This window comes from Pan paniscus, chromosome 5, assembly GCF_029289425.2.
Source record: "Pan paniscus chromosome 5, NHGRI_mPanPan1-v2.0_pri, whole genome shotgun sequence".
NCBI classification, from domain to species: Eukaryota; Metazoa; Chordata; class Mammalia; order Primates; family Hominidae; genus Pan; species Pan paniscus.
Genome location: NC_073254.2, coordinates 34,286,955 through 34,297,854, shown reverse-complemented (window position 1 = coordinate 34,297,854; position 10,900 = coordinate 34,286,955). Strand labels below are relative to the sequence as shown.

Sequence of the window (10,900 nt, the reverse complement as noted above, 5' to 3'; positions counted from 1 at the left end):
TATACTAGCAAAAAACTGGAAGCAATGAAAATGCCCATTAAAATGAGCATGGATAAAATATATGGCATAGTCATACGAAAAATGGTGTATCCACATACATGCAGAAAATCAAGGAAATGAACTTCAGCCACAAGTAACAACAAGCAAGTACATGCATGAATCTCAGAAATCTAATGTTACGGAAAAAGCAAGTCACAGAATACTACTGATGAATATAGGAAAGTTTATGTTCTAAATTATAAGTGACTAAGCAATACATTGTTTCTGGATGCAAATTGTGTGATAAAATTACAAAGAAACAAAGGGAATGAGAAACATGAGATTTAGGAAAGTAGTTCCCCATGGAAGGAGGGAAGCAGGGACTCCACAGATCACGTTAATGCTCTATTTAACATTATGGTCCAGAGATAAGCATTGATTTTGCTGTGGTTCTTCAACTACAGATATTTACAAATGTTTTTTAAAATGTTTCTTTGCATCTATTCAATATTTAATAAATGCATGTTAAAAATGGACCAAAAATCAGGTTTTAGGTCCCTGTTGCAGTGCTCATTCTAGTGAACCACATACTGGGCCACTGGCTTTTCTCTGTTTCGTGTGTTCTAGAGCAATTAATTACATGCACATATACCTGCATTATTGTCATTGTATGCTAATTGTCTTTCAGTTCTCTATCATCCAACTATTTACCATGCCTTCTGAAGGCAAATGTTTTATTGCTTTTTAAACACATTTGTACTGTGTTCTTTGAGAATGAGAAACATTAATTAAAACTGTAGGTATGAAAGAACAACCTGTACTCAAATGCAAAGAGACTTCTGATAATTCTGAAAGACCTGGCAGCTGGGACAGTACAGTGTAGTGGTTAGAGGTGTAGGTTTAGAAGTCAGCACATGTCACTTTTAATCCTGGCTCCACGATGTGTTAAATGACCTTGATTTTAGATTTCTGAGTCTTGGATTCTTCATAATCTTCCGCTGTTGTGAGGATATTGTGGGCTGGTATAGGGAAAACATTTATTTGGCTGCCTAGTAGAACTCAGTATCAGGTAATTGATATCTGTCAACATTATTATTAAGTATCATTAAAGAGTAAGAAAGATGTAAAGTTAGCACCTAGAGCTATAGGAAGTAAAAATATATCTTGAAATTAGCTGTTAGTGCAAGTGTAAAACTTCCAGCTTTCCTTTGCTTTGGAGAGAATTTTGATATTTTCTGGGTTAAAAAGTCCAATGAATAGAACTCATTTCCCCTCGTGGCCATGTATTTTTCATTTGATCTGACTTTTCATAGTCTCCTTTTTCTCACCTGAAATATGATGATGATGTTTACACTGGGTCTTTGTGAACCTCTAAAGGGGTAATATATAGTAAAAAACTTATTTAATAAATATATTATCATGACTGTTATACCCTAAGAAACTATTTTGAGTATATTATTTGTAGTTTTCCAGAAACAAAAAGGCAAGTGCTCCAGTTTTTAGTGTGTGTGATTATGTTTTCATGACCCCTGGTCATTACTGTTGAAGCTGCATAAAAGTGGTCGTGTAAAATGTCACATAGCAACATGTCCCATCTGCTTAGCAACAGAAAGAGGACAGGTAATAAAATATTATATATCAAAACAGAAACTCTGTAAGAAACTAGAGTCAAAGAACCATCAAACCCTAAACCTACTCATATTTTTTTCCCTTAAAAAAAAAAAAAACACTAGGCCAGGCACGGTGGCTCACGCCTGTAATCCCAGCACTTTGGGAGGTCGAGGTGGGTGGATCACAAGGTCAGGAGTTCGAGACCAGCCTGGCCAATATGGTGAAACCCCATGTCTACTAAAAATACAAAAAAATTTAGCCAGGCTTGGTGGCACATTCCTGTAATACCAGCTACTCGGGAGGCTGAGGCTGGAGAATTGCTTGAATCCGGGAGGCGGAGGTTGCAGTGAGCTCAGATCATGCCACTGCACTCCAGCCTGGGTAACAGAGTGAGACTCCATCTCAAAAAAAACCAAAAAAACAAAACAACACTAAAAACCACTACCCAGATTGTTGTCTGAAAGAAATTCTACCAAGTTCCCTAACAATATTCAATTCAATTTATTTTTGTTATGAACCTCACAGTGTATTTCATTTAAATGGCACAAATTTAAATAGTCGCAGTAATCTAGATGACTTTCTTAGACTCTACATGATCCATGTGAGGTAAGAGGAATAAAATACCCCATAGGACAAAAATTCTCCTGTGTGGCAAATTAACTGCCTAGAACATCAGTGTACAATTTAGTACTCTGTAAGAAGTGATTTTTTAAATGGTGTCTGGAATAGTTAATTTACCTCATAGCAGCAAGTAGTTTACTACAAAAGAATTGCTTACTCACCTTAGATACTTTGGAGTAAATTCATTATAGGATTACTCATTTTGGGGCTAAAGGAACATGTTTGCTGTAATGATGGATAATTATACTGTACAATTTCTGCATTATTTATTCTGTTTACCAGCTGATGGACCACTGTTCTTGACAGGGTTTCCATCTGTTTTGATAGGAATTAAGGAGTTTTGAAAGCATTTAAAGGTATTCTTCAGTTAGTCCTTTATTTCCTCAACTCTAAAACACCATTTATTGTACCAAGATAGAAAAAAATGCTAATTAAACCCTGACACAATATATTCTTATTACTGAAGAATTTTTATTTCATACTTGTTGACAGAGCTCTTTAGACGGATTCGGATATAGAAGTTTTAATCACATATTACTCATATATTCAAAAAAGGGAAAACAGAGGTAAAGTATATTAAAGGTATTCCCAAACTGTCTTCAAATTCAGAGTTTGACTCTTCTGAATTATTTTTCAACTCAGAGTCATGTATATCCATGTTTTTCCACAGTGTTTTCTTCTGTGCATGAAGTGGACTAGTGAGTCAGGATATTTCCAGGACTATTGCACGAATGTCATTGGCATTAAATTCTAAGTAATTGACAACTTTTGGCTAGTTTTATGTCTTCTCAGTCTTCCCAGAAAATGTCAATGGAAGGATTTCAAGCAACAATTAGAGCTCCTATTTTTTTCTAATGGCTCTTAAACGTTTTGTTGGCTGAAAACTAAGAAGTTGCAGTGGCCGGGCGCGGTGGCTCACGCCTGTAATCCCAGCACTTTGGGAGGCTGAGGTGGGTGGATCAGGAGATCAGGAGATCGAGACCATCTTGGCTAACACGGTGAAACCCCATCTCTACTAAAAATACAAAAAGCTAGCCAGGCGTGGTGGCGAGCGCCTGTAGTCCCAGCTACTTGGGAGGCTGAGACAGGACAATGGCGTGAATCTGGGAGGCAGAGCTTGCAGTGAGCTGAGATTGTGCCACTGCACTCCAGCCTGGGCGACAGAGTGAGACTCCGTCTCAAAAAAAAAAAAAAAAAGAAAAGAAAAAAGAAAAGAAGTTGCAGTTTTACAGGTAAGCCACCAAGAAAAGCAACCAACTTTGCTTATGAGTAAGAAGATAACTAAGTCAAGAGTGCTGCCTGGTTACAGTGACTTTAAGGTACCTTTGACTCTAAGATGCACTTCTATTTTGAAGACATTAAGAATGAAAAAGGTGCATGTTCGTAGTGAGAAACATGGCATAGAGTTTTAAAACATTTTTACTTGAATTAATTACAGATATATCTGCTTATATGAATCTATCAACATATTGCTCAAATTAGCATTATTTGCAATCTTGTTATTCTCTTTAGAGTTGGCAAGAGGATTAACACGTATATTTTTCTATTTTTCCTTCTGTATATTGATATCACAGTTAGGGTTCTAATTCTGAACCTTCCAAGAAATATGATCTACAATCACAACCACCATTTACTGAATATTTTCCAGTTCTTGATGGAGCTAGTTCACTACAAACTCATTTGGACTTTCCTCATCTGGGCCACTGATGCTGCTTGAGAACATCTTTTTTTCCTGTCATACATGGGATTCATATCTTACTCTTTGCTTCTCTAAATCTTTTCTACACGAGGACCCAACTGATTCCTCCACCTCTATCAAGTTTCCCACAAATAATACAGCTCAAGGTGATCCTCATTCACCACTATCCTCTCTCATCCCAGATACTACTGTCTTTTAAACATTTTATACATGAGAAAATTGCAGCCTAGTTACAAAGTTGTGAAGAGCCTTATGTGCCATGCTAAAGAACATATGACTTCTAAAATAACCATGAACACTTTTTTTTTTTTCGAGACATATTCTCGCTCTTGTCACCCAGGCTGAGTGCAGTGGTGTGATCTTGGCTCACTGCAACCTCCACCTCCTGGGTTCAAGTAATTCTCCTGCCTCAGCCTCCCAAGTAGCTGGGATTACAGGTGCCCACCACCATGCTGGGATAATTTTTGTATTTTTAGTAGAGATGGGGTTTCACCACGTTGGCCAGGCTGGTCTTGAACTCCTGACCTCAGGTGATCCACCCACCTCAGCCTCCCAAAGTGCTGGGATTACAGGCATGAGCCACCGTGCCTGGCCTAAGATTTTTAATTGCTTAGACGCCATTTTCCTATTAAGTGAGAATAGTACATACTTAGCAAGAGTTTTGTAGATAAAGTTATATATGTAGAGCATCTGAGGGCTTGACACATAATAGTTGCTTAATAAATCATACTAGTTATTATCATATAGGCAATGATAGGACATTAGATGATTTTTCTTCTGAAAACAATGCAAAGACACACAGGTCTAGATAACGTCCACAGAACATGCAGTATCCCTAGATTGCAAGTGTGTGATGATAAATCAATCCAGGTCAAACTGGTAGGACCACTAACAAATTTTGAGGTTTTCTTCTTGAAGTTTGTCTTCTTGGGTGAAATAAACATCCATTTGCTTATTTGCCTTGTGAATCCCATTTTAAGTCTGGCTGGATAGGGTTGTGGCTCCATTAGTAATTCAGTAGGACTACTCCTGTTTTTAAAAGTGATGAAACCGCTTTTAATTGCTAGTGCTTCAGAAATACCGACCCTCTGTTAGATATGGGGAGGGTGAAGCCTTTACATACATCATCCGTAATCTTCGTATGAGTCCTCTCTGGAGGGTAGTATCCTTATCTTACTGGTGAGGCAACTGAAGTTGAGAGATGAAAAGGGCTCCATCTTTGGAGGGTGACAGAGCAGGGCTCTGCCTAGAATCTGCTGACTGTGAGGCTGGCTCTCTCTCTGCACTTTGCCAGGTCATACTGGGTCCTCTTTTCTTTTTCTTTTCTTTCTTTCTTTTTTTTTTTTTTAAGATGGAGTCTGGCTCTGTCGCCCAGGCTGGAGTGCAGTGGCACGATCTTGGCTCACTGCAAGCTCCGCCTCCCGAGTTCATGCCATTCTCCTGCCTCAGCCTCCCGAGTAGCTGGGACTACAGGCGCCCGCCACCACACCCGCCTAATTTTTTTTTTTTTTTTTTTTTGTATTTTTAGTAGAGACGGGGTTTCACTGTGTTAGCCAGGATGATCTCGATCTCCTGACCTCGTGATCCACCTGCCTAGGCCTCCCAAAGTGCTGGGATTACAGGCGTGAGCCACTGTGCACAGCCCATACTGGGTCCTCTTTTCTAAGAGTTTACTTTAGGTCATCCTCCATAGTCCGTTTCATACTATCAGCTTGGCTATTTGGGGTTGATAAATCATGACTGGAGTATTTGAATAATATCCCTGCCCATATGTTCTTTAAATTCACATAAAATAAGCACTGGTGCATTGTCAAAAACTCTATTGTCTGGCATATTTTTCAAGTAATAGGCATGGAGCTATTGATTTTACAGCAGAACTTTGAATCAAAACCAGAAGTCTGCTGCCATCAAATTATTATCTTGGAACTGTCCTGCAAAATCAATAGAAATGCAGATACAAAATAAAAAAATGGAACCTACCATTTCATTTAGAAAGTGATATGGTTTGGATTTGTGTCTCTACCCAAATCTCATGTAAAATTGTAATCCCCAGTGTTGGAGGAGGGGCCTTGTGGGAGGTGATTGGATTATGGGGGTGGATTTCCTCCTTGCTGTTCTCAAGATAGTCAGTGACTCTCATGAGACCTCATTGTGTAAAAGTGTGTGGCACCTTCCCCTTCACACTTTCTCCTTCTTTGATCATGTAAAACGTGGCTCCTTCTTCTTCACTTTCTGCCATGATTGTAAGTTTCCTGAGGCCTCCTCAGCCATGCTTCCTGTACAGCCTGTGGAACTGTGAGTCAATTAATCCTCTTTTCTTTATAAATTACCCAGTCTCGGTAGTTCTTTATAGCAGTGCAAGAACGAACTAATACAGAAACTTATCAGAAACATGTTATCAAGTTATTTTTTCTAAACATGATTTTTAATGGCTACGTAATATTTCATTTTATTAATATCCTTAAGCAAGCCTCTATTTTATAGTTATGAATCCATTTATTAAATATTGTTATATGCTTTTTACATATCTGTAATATTTCTTTAGGCTATATTTATGAAAGTGGAATCTGGGTCAAAAACAGACCTTGTTTAAGGCCTTTAGTGTATAATATTGCCTTCAACAGAAATTTCAAACTATTTCCAGGAGAGAACTGCTTCCCAATATCCTTACCAATGGTAAATTTTATTATTTTTATGAATTGTCAATTATGTAAATGAAAATGGAAGTTTATTATTTAACTTGCATTTCATTCATTATAAGTGAAGTTGATTTTTTTCATATATGATCTGTGTGTATTTCTTCTGCACATTTTGTATTCACTACTTTTGCCAATTTTTAAATTTGTATATTTATCATTTTATCATTGATTTGTGAAAGTGTTTCGTAAATTAAGGATTTACAATGTATACTGTAAATACTTTTCTAGTTTGTTATTTGTTTTTAAATTATTTTTTTTGTTCTTGAAGTTGCTTTCTCGCCCTTCTTTAAGTTTCAATACAGAGAATTAAGCCAAGATTTTAGACAATTTTCTCATGGAAATAACTGTCTTTGATTAGGTTCCATTAAGTAACATAGATTACGCATGCTACTGTAAACTTCAAAATCAGAATTGGGTCAATGTCACTAAACCAAGGCCTTCTAGCCATAATACTTTTTTTTTAATGTATCACTTATATGTATCATTATCAAAGTACTATGAGAGCAGTTTTCTGAAATGACATTGTAATTCACCAAAGTAATCATGTTGAGGCATATACATTGTGTTTCTAGGTTGTGACTGCTGAGGTTTTCTTATGGAATTTTATCTATTGGTCATGCTCTTTCCTGTCTGCCTCTCTCATTCAATTTAAAAAGCTGAATCTGGGATTATACAGTTAATAGCTTGTGTTTCATCATATTCCACCCTGCACCTAATACAGTATCTTACCATAATGAACTCTTGAGCTCTATTTGTGAATGCCTAATTCAAGGACAACTAGGTGGAGAAAGACAGAAATCTTTTTTTTTTTTCAGTTTTGAATAAAAGCCAGAAAAAATTATGAAGGCAAAGCCTGGCAGTATGTCTAAAATGTATTAAAGGATTAGCGATCTAAACAAGTTTCAAATTCGGATTATTATATAGATCAAGACAAGGAAACATGAGGAAAGTTAAGTGACTAGTTCCAGCTGCATGTAATTCAGTCTGATTTCCTGAACAAGTGTATGGGCAGGTTGGAGACCAGAGTTGACCAATAACATGACTTAGACTGAGTGTGTTGGTTGGAGGAGGGGGGCGTCAAAAGAAATGTGCTTTGCAGACTTTCAACTGCAGCAAACAAGACTGACGAAGGGCCCTAGCTGCTAGGCTCTAAAATCCATTGCCATGTCTGGGCTGAGGCCATGCTTCCCACCAGTTTCCTCCAAACTGAGTATGGCAGAGATAACCGAGGCATACCTGTTCTTGTGAGACGTGGAACTCCACTGATGACCAACTTTGGTTCAGGAACTCTCCTATAACCTTCCATAGACCACATGATGGCCTGGGGGTGATTTCTTTCCTCTCTTCTCTCAGGGTCAGACTTGCATCTTGGCCTAATGGGTCTTTTTGTCTTTCTGACTCTTCCCCCATTTTTTTCTCACAGACATTTCCTCTAATAAAGTCCTTGCATGTTTAATCTTGTCTTTGACATCTCCTTCTTAGGAGACCTAGATTAATCTACAGAGAAATTGCTGGCCAATTTTCTTATTCTTTAGAGACTCTGGCTTTTTTTTTTCTGTTTCAAAAAATTTCTAAATCTTCTTAAAGACTTCTTTCTTCAGTAAATGGGAACAGTAAATGGCAAAATGTACATAAAAATTTGCCTGCAATTTTAGTTGGTGCATGAGAATTTTGGAAATCATTCAAGGATCCTCTGAAAAATCCACTGGACACCAGGTCGAGTATCCCCACAATTCTTTCTGAAGACATTGATAGTTGGTATTGATGAAGACTAATTATATGCTTTAAGGACTTTTATCTTCCTCTGGTAATGCAGGCTACATACCCATTCATACTTTGTGGTGATATTCAAATTACTTAACAACCGATCAGAACAATCGCTAGCCTCTACAACACAAAGTAGTTCCCACCCTGTTCTTTTCCATTATCTGTCTTCCATGAAATCCATGATAATTCTTAATGTATATATTCTTCTAGATATTTATTATGAACTGCTCAATAACTTTTATTAAATGTCAACAGAGTATGTGGCCTCGGGCAGGGGGAGACATCAGGAAAACCCACACAAAAACTAAGAGACAGGAAAACTAGCAGTAAGGAGTCCCCCTTTTAGTTCAGAGTTAAATGCTAGCATGGCTTGCATGGTTTACATTTGAGCAATTGTTTGTACCCCACTATTCTTTAAATAACCAACAAAAGGTTTTCGAGGCAGCCATTTTTAATTGGTCCAATCCTCATTCATATCTTTTGAAAAACCCTAACAATTTGTGTTGAACTGCATGTCTACCTTCTTGTGTTCCAACTCTTTGGTTCACTTTGTCTGTTGTCTTTCCCATATGGTTCAAAAAAGCACTATGCATAATGCCTTTCTCTAGCATGCCCTTTTGATTCCTAACATTCTTCTGAGGGCCTTAACTCTATAACCATTACCTGAACATGGTGCTTTCATCTAGGATTAAGTTTTGCACTTCTATTGATCTTCCTCTATGGGGTTGAATGTAGTAAATGAACCTCCTAGCTCCCGACAAATTTGCATGTAATTGCCTGTCCAGTCCTGAACGCTGAATACTGGGCTGGAAGAATACACTAGCATTAACAGAGCCAAAAATGTTTTTCTTTCAAAGGCTCTGCTCCTTTGTAAAAGTGGCATATATGGGAAGAATCAGAAGGCTTTCTCAAGGTTTGGGAAAATGGTGAGGTGGGGGGATGTCCGGAAATTATTACCGTGCTATCAAAATTATCATAACCTCAAATGGACCTTTTGAGTAAGTCTAGAGCTGGCATTAACCTCTTTCTGACCACTGAAACATACTGACCTACATTTACATACCCCTAAAGGGAACTGAAATACTTTAATCATGCCTTCTTTTCACTTGAATTTCTTTAGACAGATTTTACTAGGTAGTGATAAAAATTTTGTCCTGTACTGTGTATTTGATGGATTTAATGATCAATCATATATGAAGGGTTATTGTTGAATTATTTTGAATAAAAAAGTAGTTTCACTTGAAGCTAGATAACTTTTATATTTAACGTGTTATATAAACCCTCGTACTTTTCCTCTGATCTGTCACAATGGACATGAAAGGTATGAAATTTTTAAGGGAGATGTAAAATTTACTGCAGAGAAATGTCTGATTGTTAGACTTTTATCACAGTTAATTACAAAAATTCAGTACTGCACTGTTTCAAGTCTTGATTTTTAATTTTTAAAAAATTGATGACTCCATCAATATTTGTGTGGGACACTCTTCATTTGCTGTCTCCCCAATGCAACCATATTATATAGCACCCACTCTATTTACTTTAAACATTAAGTGATTGATTTAACAAAAATTAAATGAAATAAAGCTTAATTTACTCTGTAATAATTGGAGACCCAATGCCATGTCTCATATCAAGGGACTTGGGAATTATTTCTCTTTTCTTTTTTCTTTTTTTGAGATGGAGTTTTGCTCTTGTTGCCCAGTTTGGAGTACAATTACATGATCTCTGCTCACTGCAACCTCCGCCTCCTAGGTTCAAGCGATTCTCCTGCCCCAACCTCCCAAGTAGCTGGGATGACAGGCATGCGCCACCACACCTAGCTAATTTTGTATTTTTAGTAGAGATAGGATTTCTCCATGTTGATCAGGCTGGTCTCGAACTCCTGACCTCAGGTGATCCACCCGCCTCAGCCTCCCAAAGTGCTGGGATTACAGGTTTGAGCCACTGCGCCTGGCCGGGAATTATTTCTTATAAGTAAATCCCTTGTTCCTCTTTGGAGAACGTAGAAGCTCTGCATTCTGATGATATCTGACTGGGAGAGGGGTCAAGGTTCCTCTCCTTGTTTGTCCTATTCAGTCTGATGAGCTGATGGAGTCAGCAAGTTAAAGACATGCTTTGGAATGATCAAGAGAAATTATTTAGGAGGAGGTGTGGTTTGTGAGGAAATGTTGAAAGCATTTTTAAATTGCACTAATAGCTGATGAAGTTCAAGCATTATTAGCACTGACGGGAATCCAGCTGAGTCTTTAGTAACATCATAACTTTTTATACCATCCCTGTGAAAGTGGCAATGTTAATGTTAATTTGAGTTAAATTCTTAAGTATCTTGCTTTTGATTAGTTCAAAATGCCAAATACTAACGCTGTTTCATACAATTCTGTGAGATATAAAAAATAGATATATTTAAATATGTCAATTAGTGCTGGTATTGGCAGCACATATACTAAAATTGGATACAGAGAAGATTAGCATGGTCCCTGCACAAGAATGACATGCAAATTCATAAAAAACATTCCATATTTTA

At 37.5% G+C, this 10,900-nt stretch overlaps 1 non-coding gene across 1 annotated transcript; it reads left to right on the top strand.

Annotated features, from left to right (window-relative positions):
* The first annotated feature begins 10,795 nt into the window (after positions 1–10,795).
* LOC112440173 (U6 spliceosomal RNA) lies at positions 10,796–10,900 on the top strand. The gene has a single exon (XR_003028361.3). It is a non-coding gene; the product is annotated as a U6 spliceosomal RNA (small nuclear RNA).